Below are 16,266 nucleotides of genomic sequence, written 5' to 3'. Positions count from 1 at the left end.
CTTTACAGGGGACAAAGGGGTCCGACTAGAAAAAGAAGTCTCTTCAGTCTTGAGACGAGAGGCTTTCTGTCGATTATCCCTTGCATAGGGCGACGCCAATTGCAGTCGTGAAACGAAAAGAAACGGTTAGTCTGTTGCTCCGCAAGTAGATCGAAGGAGCGCAGAGCCGAGTGAACGCTCCCCCCCTCTCGATCTTCGCGCGGTGGTTGCGCCTATCCGGAGCCTGCGCAGTGGCGTCTTCCCAACCGTAGCCTTGGCCGCCTAGACCCCCTCCGCGTCGTCCCACGCCTCTCCCCTCCCCCACTGTCGCGAAGCTCCCGCCCGAGCGGACCACGTGCCGCAAACCGGGCGGGGAGAGACCACTACTGCACCCCTTCCGGCCTCTTCGAACGCGCGAGCGTGCAGCCCCCGGTCCCTGGGCCGGGTCGCTTCAGGTTTCTTGTTTGTTCTTTCTTTTTTTTTTTTTTTTTTTTTTTTTTGCTTGCTGGTAATTGCTCCGAGATTCTGACCTGTTAAGGGGACGTATTACAGATAAGGAGTTGTAGAGTGTCCTGCCTGGGTTTGAATATTTATAGAACGCATTTGCATTGGGGCGTAAAGCGCCGTTCTGAGCATTTGCGCTTACAGTATTTTCATTGATATCTATATATGGTAGATATCTGTTAATTCATTTACGACTCCCCCAAGCTCTGGGATGTGTTATTTCTATTACTTCTTTATAAATGGGGGCAGATTAAGGAACCTGGTCCTCTCAACTGTTGAGAATCTGGGGTTTCAATTCATTCAGTCTTTCACCCAAATCCGCACACCCTTTCTCTATTACACTACTGCTGCTGGCTGGACACTGGAAGATTGGAGCAGAAAGCTAAAAGAAAGCACTTTCAAAACTCATGGAAGTTAAAAATACCTGTGTCTCATCAAGTCAACAAATATTTATCAAGCACCTATTCCAAGCCAACCACATTGCATGTGAAGGGTGGGGGTACTGACAGCTTGCAATATAGTACTCTTACCCACTCTTACCCCAACTATACCTTTTATAATTTTTCCTAAATAGCCAAATACACACTCTCTTCCATACCCATCCAAAAAAAAAGGGTGGGGGGAGTCGTCTTGAAGCAGGAAGCAGGAGCCTTTGGAGCCACTACCAAAAATATCGTATTTTGCTATTTGACTTCAAAATCCCCAAAGTATTTATAGTTAAAGCAGCAATTTTCTTGGCTCTCACCCCAAGAAGGTTAGGTCTGAAGTAACCTCTTCCCCCGCCTCCTGCCAGATCTTTTTAACAAGCACCCCATGTAACTGATAATGGTTGGTACCAGAGCAGTAGTGTGAAAAACACTGGCTTAAAGTTAATTAGGAGGTATTGACTTTCACAGTTTTACTCTATAAAGTCCCAAATCAACTTGATAGATTCTGAAAAGAAGCTAATATTCTCAGAACCAACACAGTGAAGTCTTGAAATGAGACTTTATTTACTTCAGGAAAATTTCCCATCCTTTGAGTACCACTCTGCCCCCAGGTCTATTTCTTTGTCCTTCACGTTGTCTGTCCTTGGGACTCTAGCTCAACACCATGTTAAGGTTGCTCACAACTCCTCTGAACTTCTCATTACAATAGTTTAACAAGAGGAGGGACTATGTCTGTCTTGGATATAATTGTATCTCTATGCCTATGACATGGGACAAGTCCCTTAAACTTTTTTTGGTCTAAATTGCCTTATATGTAAAATGAGGCAGTATTATTTGAAGAATATTTTCTCTTATAAATATTGAGTGGCTCAAAATATGGAATTGTTTTTAAACAATGAAAAACCATGTAAATATACGGAATTATTATGATTATTGTTACAGTATTAGTAATAATAATTATTGTTTGCATCCACAGTAGCTAACCTTGAACATGTGAGAAGGGCCTGGGCATATTTTGATTGTTGAAGAACTTGTCATTTATTATTTAATAATTTTACTTATTTTAAAAAATATTTTATTTATTTTTTTGCCAGAGACAGAAAGTACAAGCAGGGGGAGGGGCAGAGGGAGAGGGAAAAGTAGGCTCCCAGCTGAGCAGGGAACCCAAAGCAGGACTCCGTCCCAGGTCCCTGGGATCCTGACCTGAGCTGAAGGCAGCAGTTGCTTAATGACTGAGCCATCCAGGCGCCCTTATTTAATAATTTTAAACTATTAGAAGCAATTATTTTACCCTTAGAAACTGACATTGGGGAAGGATATCTTACTGGTGATAGGAGCAGGCCAAGAGAATTATGTGCCTAAACATCTATAATGAACTTGAGATTATCAGAGCTAACATACAGTTACTGAAACCGAATGACAAATTCTAATTTCATTTACCATATTCAAACTCGTCTCTATCAACCCTTTTTACCATTAGATAAAAGAGTTTTAGACAGTATACAGGGGAAGGGAACAAGTTAAGAACATGTTAATTCACAGAATGCATAATTGAGGATTGTCTTTATTCTCAAACGATTTTCCTTCTCCGTCTATATGAGTTTATAATCTCGAAGATGTTAAGTGCTTTGGGATTATTCAGTGAAAGGATCTGTTAAACATAAATGGGTTATTTAGACTGTATAGAACCGAAGAAGTATTTAGAAACTATTTAGAAACCTATTGCCTCAGCTTATGCTGAAAATGAAACCCTGATACTAACTGTAGCAGATACTCTAATTTTTAGTTACTGTAAAGGAATTGTTCATAGTAGCTTATTTCTACTCTAAGGAAATTTAGGTTTCTTGGTGTTAAATTCTATGTAGCAATTCCATAAGGTAATACAGAAGGTGGAGAAGTATAATAACTAACACTAGGGTATTGTCACAAGCTAAACCAGCCTCAAGCTGAATTCTGATTTCCTCAGAAGTGTGATTCCTATTTTTACCCAGTACTATAAGCCATAAATCAGTCATCTGAACAGTAGCACCGAACAAAGATTACAGTGTTATTTGAACTGTGCATTTGTGTAATAAAATTTAAAACTTCCAAATTTTATTAAAAACACATTTTTTGGGGGCGCCTGGGTGGCTAGTGGGTTAAGCCCTCTTCGGCTCAGGTTGTGATCTCAGGTTTCGGGGATCAAGCCCCGCATTGGGCTCTCTAGCCAGCAGGGAGACTGCTTCCTCCCTCTCTCTGCCTGACTGTCGTCCTGCTTGTGATCTCTCTCTCTCTCTGTGTCAAATAAATAAATAAAATATTTCAAAAAAACCATATTTTTGGTTTTTTGTTTTTTAAGATTTATTTATTTGAGAGAGAATGTGTGTGCCCATGATGTGTGGGGGGAGGAGGTAGAAGGTAGGGAGTAGGGGCAGAGGGAGAGGGAATCTTAAGCAGACTCTTCTGACCTGAGCCGAAATCAACAGTGAGACCCTTAATTGACTGAGCCACCCAGGAGCCCTGTAAACATATTTTTTTGAATCATAGCTCATTTGCTGAATTATTCAGTTGCATTGAACTTTTCAAGTAACCCCTGTTAGCCTGTTAACCAATCAATGCTTTGTTCCTGTCCCTTAAAACAAAGTATTACTTTGATCCACTTAAACAAATTTTCTAGTAAAATTCTAGACCATTCTGTGTCTGGGAAAGATCTACGTGCTGGTATCTCCCAGTCACCCTGCATGTGTATCTTAATTCTTCATTTTTCCTATGTCAAATTTTTTAACTTTCCTTCAAATGTGATAATTACTTCTTTCAACTGAGCACCTGCATTCTATAAATGGAGGGGAAGTATGCTTGTTGGGACCAGCAGGTGGAAAGGCAAATGATGAAGATAGTGAAGCAGGAGGATAGGGACCTATGTCCTGCAGACCTCATTTATACCTGTACTAGACCTGTACTGTCCACCTCCGGACTTCTGGTTACCTGCAGGGGGAAAAAGAACCCAATTCAAAACAAACATTTGGTTAAACCTTTGTAGTCAAGATTTTGTTAAATGCAGTTGAGTACAATCCTACCTCATGTGAAATAGGAATTAGAGGTTAGTGGCTTCTGGTAATTTCCACCAAGAAATTACAGATCTCTGTTGAGAGCTAGCTTTCTGTGGGTTTTTGAATGTTTTGAGTGGAGGCACTAAATATCCTTCTTTCCAAACAGTCTATTCAGAGTGTTTGTATAGAGGACAGCTTTGGAAGATAGAGAAAATGGCTTCTTCTGGAGCAAAGGTAGGGATTGCTTACTACCCATTATAAAAGATTCAATTTCTCTGAATTCAGGATTCATCTCTTATAATGCAATGCACGACAAGTGTAGGAACTGAGGCTTGGCAGCCCCCCAAAAATAATACTTATACTCTGGTCACTGCTATGGTTGTGAAGAATAAATTATCTTTGTCTTTAGCACAGGAGTCTTGTGCCTTATACTAGCATCTATGAAACTGTGGTTGGCTAGCTTGTTAGCTTGCAAATAGGGTAAAATCTCAGACCCTTCTCATTTCTTTAGTTTTTGGTGATGAGGTTAGGATGCTGAGAAAGACATAACTTTCTAAAAATGGAAAGATAAGAGCTTTGTCAACCAATGGAAGTTGAGGGAAGTCCATGGAAACCGGTGGCAAACATCTGACCATGTTGCATAATCAACTGGGAATTAAATGGCCCTACAGTGTATTGCCTTTCAATGAGGAGGAAACAAGGGATTTCAGGCTGAATACCAGGAAATAGGGTTGTTGCTGCTGCTGCTGTTGTTTTTAAAGATTTGTTTATTTTAAGTGGGGAGAGAGGCAGTGGGAGAGGGAGAGAGAATCTCAAGCAGACTCCGGAGATGTGGGGCTCAATCTTACAACCCTGAAATCATGACCTGAGATAAAACCAGGAGTCAGATGCTTAACCAGGAAGTAGGTTTATAGACAGATGGCTGGACAGTATCCTTCTTGTGTAACTTTCCTCCTGGTGGGGGGTACTTCTTCACCATGTCAGAGACACTGTCAACCTGACCTGTCCTTTGAGACGTAGGGTGATCTCGCTAGGGATCCCCAACAACTGTAATCAACACTTTCTTTCTGTGGATACCCTATTCACTCCCAGGACTGTACTTATGGTATGGAAGCCAGGCATTAATTTTACTGCTTCCAAGATCACAGTAACTTGCACCCTCGCTGTAGTCATAAGAGATTTTCAAGTATTTAGGGACGCACCAATAGATTGCATAGGCTCCAGAAGACAGTGGAGATCTCTCTAAAACAGAGCCACCCTTAGTTACCAGAGGAGTAATGGACTCATTTATGTGCACTCTGTTATCCTGGTGATGTGAGTCAGTCGGTTAGAAAAGATGGTAAGAAATCTGTCCCTGAGTTTAGCTAGAGTGATCAGTGATGCTATCTGAGCCTTAGAAGGCAGGTCTGTCTCAACTCACTGGCCAGAGTTGTTCTAGATACTAGAATTGCTCTAGAAGACAGATTTTGGACCATCCTCAATGCATCACCTGAACTTGGATTAATGCCTCAGAGCAGACAGGAAGGTCAAATCAGAGCCATAAGGAGAAAGCCAGTGGCCTTCTAAGGTAGATGCTAATGGCATATGAGATTCCAGGAACCTAGGGACATGATTGAGATCAATATGACAGATTAGTCTCATCCTGCCACTTGGCTATTGGTGACAGGGCCTTAATTCAATGCTGTATGAAACAGATTGAATGAGGCCTCTGCCAGTCAGATTAATCAGAGTGGTCAACAGGGTTGTAAATTCATGTGAAAATGTCAGTTCTGTGAAGAACTCGTGGGGCGGATTGTTAGAAGAGGCTGGCCCCTGCACGTTCTTGGCAAGTGTCCCACACATTCTTGCTGAATATGCTAGATGGCCAGGCTTCTCTGTCTCCTGAGACTGGGCAGTTTCGAAAGCTAGTTGCAATGGATGCCTAACTAGGATGGTGACCATATCCTGTCTAATGTGTCAGTACTAACGACTCACTCTCAGGGTAAGAGAGACTGGCTTCTGGTTGCCTGCTAAGAAATCTGGGCCCTTAGTTGTGGGTTTCACTTCTGCTGTACAACCCACTGTGTGTGCACGTTGTCCTCTGGGTCTATTATGTGTTCTTTCTGGGACTTAGAGGGGCAAAAGCAACAGACACCAGTTGATGTTGCAGCTCACGCAACTTGATGCTCAGGCAGCTTACTGTGCTGTGGGAAGTGAAGTACTTTGGGTCCGATCCAGGAATCTCCTGAGGTAGCCAGAGTCCGTGAAACTAACGAGTTAACTTAATTAGCTTGCAAGACGGGATAAAATCTCCATGGCTCCAGAGTTTGTGACCAATATGAAGTGTTGTTAGCACTGAGAAATGTTTCCTTACACTGTGAACCCACAGATATATCCAGCTTAGGGTGAGTTCTAGATTCTTCTTTGCCATCTTGAGGGAGAAATGTGAAAATTCCTAGAAAACTGCATATTAGCTCCAGATGGGTTTAATTGGGAAACTGCATCCGATTGGTAGTTAGCAGAGAAAAACTGATACACTTTTATCCCATTTGTGCTAATGTGAATACAAGGAAGTTGAGGTATTAAACAAAAACACTTAATTAGAACCACAATTATTGAAACTTCAGTATCTTTTTTCCTATGAACCTGGACAGGGAATGCTAACAACCTAGAACAGACATTATGTAGGAGCAGTGAAGGTTAGATAATGCCAACTGACTTTCTCTCCACCTTCTCTTGCTCTTTTCTAACTGACCTTTTTTTTTCTTTTTTTCTAGTTCCATTGAGCTACAGTGGACCCATGACCTTTTTCATCCAAATTTTACATTGCCGTGCCCCAAGAGATTACCACACTTCCCTTAACATCGCAGTGACCTCCACCTGAGTGGGCATAATGCCAGAGACGGCATTGTTTAGTGCTTTCCTTTCCTCTACAGTGAAGTCTTGTTTTCTGAAGCATTAAACTATCCCTATAGATTCTGGTCTTAGTTGACCTAGTGGGAGATTTGCTTCATAGGATGTTCACAGCTGATGGCCTGGTACCAAATTTTGCCACCTTGCTTTACAAGAATAAGTTGATACTAGATTTATAGTTTTTCTGTTGGTATAATATATATTTACATTTGTTGGTATATTAATATGTTAAAAAAAATTCATCAGACAAAGCTTTAAAAACAGGATGTTAAGGCTTGGATTTTGGTGTTTGGGTTTTTTTTTTTTTCTTCTTTTCCCTCCATCAGTTGCTTTATAATTTGCTCTTATTGCATTTCATTTGTGATGGTATGTTAATTAGCCAAACACATTTTCATTTTTCTTAAGCTTAAGCAACTAGTATTTATATGAGGTTTGGCTCAAGAAAAGATTTTGCTTAAAAATAAGACAAATAATATCTAAATTCACATAGCATTTTCCTAACCCTTCTTCCCTAACTCTCTTTTATCCTCCACCATGCCACGTGCAATTTATATCTTAGCATCTGTATTTTTTTCTTATTCATGCTTATCTCTCTTTACAAAATTATAAGGTACTTCAGGGCACGTATATTAGTTTACTAGAGCTGCCATAACAAGATACCATGGACTGGATGACTTAAACAGTAGAAATTTATTTTCTCACAGTTTTGGAGACTAGAAGTCCAAGATTAAAATGTTGGTAGGTTTGGTTTCTTTGAAGCCTCTCTCTCTGGCTTGCAGATGGCTCTCTTCTTGCTGTGTCCTCACATGATCATCCTTTTGTTTTGTCCATGTCCTAACGTCCTATTCTTTTATAAGGACACCAGTCATATTGGATTAGGACCAACCCTAACAGCCCCATTTTAACTCAGTCACCTCTCTAAAGAAAAGCCCTAGCTCCAAATACAGTTGCATTTAGAATTTCTGGGAGTTAGGGCTTCAGAATTTTGAGGGAACACAAGTCAGTGCACAACAGGAGGGAATCTTGTCTTATATGAAGGCAGATTTTGGATAACTGATGTAAATGCACACACCATTATGTTCTAAAATTAATCCAGGCTTTGTAGTGCATCAGAATACCCCCACTTATGCTGTAACTACTCTATAAAATATATCAAAACAATTTACTTTGAAATTTCCTAGAAAGGGGATTACAAGGGTCAGGGCTCTTGGTTGCTACTTCTGATTACAATAAACAAAAAGAAATGTACAATAAACAAAAAGAAATACAATAAATGGGTATAGGTGGTTCACAAAGTTGGTGGGAAAGCCAGAGGACAGGCCTGAAAAATTGACAGGAATCAACCAGTGAGACAGACGATGAAACATAGCTAAATATCTTCATGAGAGGGGTCTGGTTACGTTGTTGCTTCCTCAGTGGGCATTGGAAACTGTCGTTGCTACCATCACCAATACCAGCTCAAGACCTTGGAGTCAGCTGCCACTGTCATGCCAGGGTCATGCATTTTCTCTGCCTTCTCTGTGTGTTTACTTCAATACAAAAGTCGTGAGGAGGAGCATCCAGTAAATGGTTCTTAGGTTATATGCTCTAGCCATCAGGAATCAATGGGAGCCAAGTGTGTCATTTCAGTAGAAGATGAGAATTTGGCTTCCATAATGCATGAGTGGCAGACTGCCCAAACATAAGAAGGTCAAAATGCTGGTCACCCCAAAAGTGTCCATCTCAGATGTTAGCCTTTTTATATAAGTAACTCTGATGGTTTTCTCTTATCCTGAAGGTCTTCCTTTTTTTTTTTTTTTTTTTTTTTCATAAAATAACTTGGAAAACTTAATTTTTCTTATATTCAATGAGAAACTAAGCCATTTGTTTAGGAACTAAAGAAAAATTACTGTTTATCTCAGGCATCAGATCTAACTTTTGTCATTGTGATGGTTAATTTTGTGTGTCACTTTGGCTGGACTTAGTGCTTAGAGATGTGGCCAGACAATATTCTGGATGTTTCTGAATGCTGGTTAGTTTTACATGTCAACTTAATTGGGCCACAGGGTGCCCAGATATTTGGTTAAACATTATTCTGGGCCTTTCTGTGAGGGTGTTTCTAGATGGGATTAGCATTTGGATCAGTCAGCTGAGGAAAGCAGATTGCCCTCCATAATGTGGGTGGGCCTCATCCAATCAGTTGAGGTTTCTAAATGGTAGTAAAGACTGACTTCCTCCTGAGCAAGGGAAATTCTGCCAGCAGATGGCCTTCAGTCTTGCGCTGCAATATTGACTCCTCCTGGGTCTCTAGCTTGATGGCCTTTGGACTTGAAATACAGCATCAACTCTTCCCTAGGTCTCCAGCCTGCTAACCCACCCTGCAGATTTTGGGCATGCCAGCCTCCATGACTGCAGGAGATAATTTCTCAAAATAAGTCTCTGTTTATAGATACACACATCTTATTCATTCTGTTTCTCTGAAGAACCCTGACTAATAAAATCATAAAGATAGAATGAATCCTATGTCACTGAAGAATAAGCTGTGTTACATGACTGAAATCTGGCCGACCACAACTCTCTTATGTTGATGCTTTCTTTAAGCTATTAGGACACTAATAGAAACCAAAGAAGAAAATAACTGAATAGATAATTCAGTTTTTGTATTTTGCTGAATTTCCCTCTACACTGTATTTCCAAGAACTTATAACAGGCAATAAAGATTTTTGCTACTGCCAATGGAAAAATTATTCAGCATCTTTATAATAAAGATTTATCAGAATTTAGCTTAGCTTATTTTGTTCTATTAAACACATTTTCCCCACTAAATTATTTCCTTAATTACTTACTGCTTTCTGTTACATTACTTGCAAACACTCATTGGCTACGTAGAATGGAAGCTGGGTTAATTATTTACCTTGCTTTTATTTCCTCATTTAATTATTCTACTAAAATTTTAAGATAATAAGAAATAACTTAAAATTGTAGATTCCCCAAAAGTTAATTTGCTAATTTAACTTTGGCATATTAAAATTGTATATTAAATAATTAAAAAGTAATCATGATGGCATTTTCTGATTATAATAGTGCTTGCCCTAGGAGCTTAGTTGGCACGTAGCAAAATTCTAGTAAATTTTTCCTTCCCTCTTTGTTCCTTCCTCCTTTCTTTCTTTTTCTTTCTGAATTATCTATTCTTTCAAGGCTGTTTTGCTAATATCATGGTTATAATCCTAGAATGATTTCTATAATGTGAATTTTTGTGCACTTTATGAATTTTGATCCCGAAAAATTTGGAAGTATTCTACTGGAAAAAAAATGTTGAAGCCATTTATGTAATATGATTATTCTATTTTTCAAGTCAAAGATGTTTAATGACAACTTCATAATTTTCTGATCAGTGTTCATGTTAGAAAAAAGATCTGTGCTATTGATAATAAGCATAATATAAAGTCCCTGGGATGTATGACAATCCTTTCGTGTCAGCACAATTATAATTTATTCCTTTCTTCCTTCCTTCCATTCTCTTTCTTTCTTTCTTTCTTTCTTTCTTTCTCTCTCTCTCTCTCTCTCTCTCTTTCTTCCTTCCTTCCTTCCTTCTTTTCTTCCTAAGATTTTATTTATTTGAGAGAGAGAGACAGAGAGAGCACAAGCAGGGGAAGAGGCAGAGGGAGAAGCAGGGTCCCCGCTGAGTTGGGAGCCCAAAGTGGACTCCATCCCAGGACCTGCAGATCATGACCTAAGCCAAAGGCAGGTGCTTAACCGACTGTGCCACCCAGGTGCTCCAGCACAGTTACAATTTCTTATTGACCAAATCACTTTGTCCAAATTAACCAGGTGAAGGAGTGAGGCCTGACACCGACCTGTTGTGAAACTGACTGCCTCCAGGCCCCATGCTCGTTTGAAAGCGATTAGCACTTGCAACTAAAGTTGATGCATAAAACTTTGGAATTATATAGAATTTAAGCTTTGTTTTACATGTAGTTCTATAGAAAAATAAGAAAATATAAAGAGGCAAAAAAAAAAAAATCATCTATCATTCATCTCTTTCTGGCCTGAAATAGCCTTTTGTAACATTTTGTTGTATATACTGTCCTACTTTGTAAATGCACATAAAGCTATGTAAGCAGGAAGAAAATACATTATAAAACGAAAATAGTTTTATCAAATAAAACTGTTGATATACTGTTTTATACATGTATACTGTTTTAAACTTACCTTTTCCTCTCAGTAATGCATTTGCATATAAATAAATGGCAAAGCTATTTCATGAATAAAGTAAGATTTGTTTAACCAAATCTCCATTAGATTTTTAAAAATCTCTGGCTCTTATAAAACTGTGCCTTCTTTAAATCTATTATAATGGATCTTTATACATTTGCTCAGTATTTACCTTAAAGAGCTTTTGATACATGGTTACCTATGTTTAGGTCCATTAGAATTACATTATAAAACTCTGCCTTTATCAAACATGGGGGTTTTTAGCTATCGTTTTTGTATGTACTACATTTTCCCCTTTTTCTCCTGGTTCTTTAAGTGAACTACGCCTAGTAACCTACTACTCCGTCCCCCATCTAGAGCCGGGATCCTGGAAGGGCTGTAAGTCACATGGCCTCCCTCCTCCCCCTCCCAGAGATGCGCTTGTGATCCAAATTGGACCAGACTATTACCCCAGGCATTGCTGATAGAGCACATCGAGAGACTTATTCTATCTGCTCTTGGCTGTCTTCCCTGGCATTAAGGAGAAGGCTGTTTGTACAAAGAGTGAGAGAAATAAAGAGGAAAATAGAACAGTGATAGATGATAGGAAGGAAGGACAGAGGGAAACAAGGGAGGGGGGAGCAAAGGGGGAACAAGGAAGGAAATATTGAGCTTCTGTATCTAGCCATGCCCGAGAGTTTGAACCACCTCTTGGACTCCCCAGCTGTATAAGCCAATAAATTCCTTTTTTGTTTTGTGTCTTGCTTAAACTAGGTGATTTGGATCTTTTTCACTTTATAACCAAAACAGTCTTGACAATACATGAAGCATTATAAAAAAATAAAAGTTGTAAAGACTTACCAGTCTTATCAATAAATTATCGTAATAGCTATACACACATTTATTTTCTATCATGTGCTCCACTATTTTAAAACACAGAATTTCTGCTGTCAAGCTTACATGGCTTATCACTAGTCTCTATCTATTTTAAACATCCGACTTTGCAGGAATACTGCCCTTTACAGAAACATGATGTTTTCAGAGACTGAAAATTTGGCTTACAAAACTAGAAAGTTTGAATGTCTTTACATTTTAAAAATGTTATTCTATAATATTTTTTAAATGCTTCTCAGTGCAAAGAAAATATGATTTCAATTATACAAATTCAGTTTACTCATAACTTTTCAAGAACACAACATTATGCCAAGGGACTATTACATAATTTGTTTTGCGGTTGCATTTTTCCCATTCATGAGAACTTATCCAATTGTATTTTCGTCATCTTCTCTTGGCACATGCTCTGGTTGCGACACAGTTGTGGGACAGGAACCGACAAAGCTAAGGACTGGCATCACGTTATGAACTCAGGATATAGACGCTGTGACATCTCTTTTCTCCCCACTTTGTCGTTTGAAAACTCACCTACTATATTTAATAGGAAATATAATGTCTCCTTAAGGTCTTTTCTCCCAAATTGTTCCCCAACTGTGGGAGGTAACTGAGTTCAGAGGTTAATCCTGGCGAACAGAGATGGCGCTCAAGTCTGCAGTAGCTCTTCACTGCCACACGGTGTCACAAAAGGAAGAGCTTGCACACACTCATCACTTTGCTCTGGGAGTCCCGTGCTGGTCCAGATTCCTGTCCAGCATCCATGACATCCTCTGTAGTTTATCCCCATTCCCTGTGATCACCCATTGTTTCCTAAAGCACAACCAGCTTGTAAGTGTTGTTGGGATTCAGAGAACCTTCTAGAAGCAAGTATTGCCTGTGCCCAAATGAGCCCCATCCCCTGAACATTTATGTCCTTTTCGTCTTTTTTTTTTTTTTTTTTTTTTTTTTTGCAGGGGGGAGGGTCCAGGAAGAGCTTTGTATCTTGACATCATTTTAAACTTCCAGTATAGTTGCAAGGATCTAATGAGAAACTTCTATATACCGTTCTTCCAAATTTGCCAATTATTCCCACATACATTTTCCTTTTTCTGAACCATTTAAGAGTAGGTTGGAAACATTCGCATCTATATTTCCTAAGGACTACGAATTCCCTTACACAACTAAAGTAGAAATATCAAAATTAGGAGGTAACAATAGTTATGTAATGCTATTATCTAATCCAACATCTATGTTAAATTTTCTATATCCCCATAATATTCTTATAGTTATTCCCTCATCCCTCCCTGCCCCAGTTTAAGATGCAATCCAGGATCATATCCTGTTAGTTAAAATGCCTGTTTCATTTCCTTTAATTCAAAACAGTTTTTGGTCTTCTTTTATCTTTCTTCATCTTGCCACTTTTGAGTACAGAACAGTTATTTTATAGAACATCTTTCTCTTTGTTTATCTGATGTCTCTTGTTATTAAATTTATTTTTCTTTTTTTTTTTTTTTTGCAGAAATACCATTGAAGTGATGTTGTGTCTTTGTCAAGTACATTATGTCTGGAGGCACATAATATCTATTTTCCTCATTAGAGGTCATGTTAACTGGTTTGTTAACTTGGTTAAGGTAATGTCCACTGGGTTCCTTCACTATATAGTTTTTATTTTTCCCCTTGTAAGTAAGTTATTTGTGAAGAGATAGTTTGAGATTCTCCTTGTGGCTGCTCGGTGTTTCTTATAGCATAGTGGCTGAGTTCTATGTAGGAACATATCAAGAGAACAAAGTAAAAAAAAAAAAAAATATGATCTTGCCTCCGAAGTCCCTTCTCTTCACTTCTACAGCAGCTTGCATGGGACAACCACAAAAGTGCACCCCTATTCAAGGCCAGGGGATATAGAGCCCACTACACAATGGGTAGAATGTCAAGGTCACCTTTAAGACAAAAAATGGATTGCAAGTCTTGGCAGCAATTTTTGGAAGATGCTGTGTGGCGCACGAGACAGCACCATGCCTACTGACTCGTAGCCCTTTCTCCAAGCAGTACCAGCCCTCCCACTGTGTGGTCAGTCCATTTAGGCCTCTGAGAACCCTGGCCTTAACCTCCAGTGGATTTGTTGGGGATCCAGTCATCTTGTGGGCCCTTCGCTGCCACCCAGTGCGGTCATCCAGATGGAGGAGGTGGCACACTCCTCTGAGCCATGTTGGCAAAGAAGAGAACACAGACAGAGAATGGTTGGTATTTCATCTCCTTGCCTTTCAGTTCCCATTATACGCACTTTTATGCTCTGGTGCTGGGGTCTGTGTGTATCTAACAATTGACTTCTTGTACCTTCCTCCCCAAGCCCTTCTAAGTTCCATGCTGTGAAATTCCTAAAGCAGTAGAAGCTTTTGGAGGAAATTGGAAAAGTCTCCTCCTATTCAAGGCATAGAACATAGATTAAAACTTATCAAATTGTATACTTTGGGAGTGCCTGGGTGGCTCAGTTGGTCAAAGCCTCTGCTTCGGCTCACGTCATGATCCCAGAGTCCTGGGATCTAGCCCCAATCAAGCTCTCTGCTCAGCGGGGAGCCTGCTTCCCTTCCTCTCTCTCTGCCTGCCTCTCTGCCTACTTGTCAAATAAATAAACAAAATCTTTAAAAAGAAAAAACAAAAAAACAAATTGTATACTTTGAATATATACAGTTTTGTGTTCATTGATTAATATCTCTAAGTGGAAAATAAAGAGTACTATGTACTCTAATGTATATACCCATTACACTTGTTTGTAATATGAATAGGTTTTAATTCACTGGTTAGAGGATAAAAATGGCCAAGAAAAGCATTTCTATTAATTGATAATATAATTTGATGTTAATTGATAATATAATTTTTATGTTAATTGATAATATAATTTCATATTAAATAACCATAAAAGAGGGCCACCACCTAAATTTCCTTTTACTGAAAACCTTTTCTTCTTCTTTTTTTTTTGAGGGAAGATTGTGACTAACTCTACACTCAATCGATGCTCATTGTTCTTTATAATCCTTAAAATTCTAGGCTGTAACATCTGTCACAGATTTAAGGTGACCTCAAACTAATCTCTGAGGACAGTGGATGGTTACTAGCTAGCTTTATTTTTGTGTAAATAATCCCCTGAAGTTTTCCAAAATGAATGGCAGCAAACCCAAAGGTAATGGTGTCTTCATCTCTAGGAACTGAAATTGCCATTAACTGCACAAAAGCCATTCCCTGGTTGAAAAGTAAATATTTTAATAAGTTTTCCTTGAAGAAGCATCACACACTACGGGGTCAAAAATTTGGAACTGGCCTTGGGATTGGCAGAGGATCATGCTGTCTGTACCTTCAAGTGTTGCAATTCAGAGGTCCTCGTGAAGTTTCCCAGAACCTGACCCATCCCGGTCACCCTTCCCCAGGGCAGGTGCTGTGTGGATGCTAAATTCCAGGGGTTGAGCCAGCTAAGGGGAGCCCAGTGGTCTGCAGAGCTCTGAAGATCTTAAATGTTTCTAATACTAAGAATAAAAACAAAGGCAGTAGGGAGAGTGTAGGAATGAACTAGCCGCTGCCAGGAGTCCTCATGCCTTAGTGGGCTGCTTCTGGATAAATTCAGTTGGTGGAGAAGAGGAAGGAGTCTCTTAAGCGACTGCAGGGCTGGAAACGTGTGTGCTGCCATCTGTCACCTGGAGTAGCCTCCACATAAAGGGACAGTGTGAACTCTGCTTCAAAACTGCGTTGTCACGGTTCCAGCCGCCCTTCCGTGTAGGGTGTCAACTTGGTGCCGTGCTCTTTTCTGGCACACATTCACCTGCTGGGCCCTTGCTGGGGCCAGAACCCGTCACCTGTCCTCTGTCACTTAGGAGAGGCTCCCAAACGGTGGGGTTAAAGAGGGTTTTCAGGGTTCCATTCCTGCCCAAACATTTGACGCCAGGCAGCAGGCTGAGGAAGAGGCAGGAGAGTCGTGGGCAGCTTACAGAGATGCCCCCTGTGCCTGCCCTGCTGGCTTCTTCCCGTCTACCACCGTCATGCACCTGTGACCCCTTCAAGAAGGTCACGTCATCAGAGGAAGCACAGTCAGTCACGGGCCATCTAGATAGCAGGGACTCCATGTCATCCAGGTTACTGAGTTTCACGAACTTCAGTCTTTCTACAGTAGGTATGGCATTTCCAGGAGCGAGCTCCCCCAGGGCTAGCCAAGGAACCAGTTGACACAGACAGTGACTCTGTAGGTCCCAGTGGTTCATGCCCTGAACTGATCCAGACCTGTGGGAGGACACTTGAGTCCACCAAAAAGAAAACCAGAATCTAAATGAGGTAAAGACGGAGCAGTGTTTAGTTGGAAATCTCTGCCGTGGAAGGGATCCTCCTCTGAAAACCCAAATATAAAC

General features: G+C 40.1%; 1 long non-coding RNA gene across 2 annotated transcripts; it reads left to right on the top strand.

The window, feature by feature from the left end:
- Nucleotides 1–21: 21 nt before the first annotated feature.
- Nucleotides 22–14,685, top strand: LOC131833483 (uncharacterized). Of its 2 annotated transcripts, XR_009354486.1 has the most exons (4): nt 22–434; nt 4,107–4,174; nt 13,395–14,112; nt 14,223–14,685. It is a non-coding gene; the product is annotated as an uncharacterized LOC131833483 (long non-coding RNA). The 2 variants fall into 2 exon arrangements; XR_009354485.1 differs by having other exon boundaries at nt 13,395–14,685.
- Nucleotides 14,686–16,266: the final 1,581 nt, after the last annotated feature.

Source organism: Mustela lutreola, chromosome 6 (genome assembly GCF_030435805.1).
Source record: "Mustela lutreola isolate mMusLut2 chromosome 6, mMusLut2.pri, whole genome shotgun sequence".
In the NCBI taxonomy this organism is placed as follows: Eukaryota; Metazoa; Chordata; class Mammalia; order Carnivora; family Mustelidae; genus Mustela; species Mustela lutreola.
Note: the sequence above shows the minus strand (reverse complement) of the source record. Positions and strands in the feature narration are given on the sequence as shown.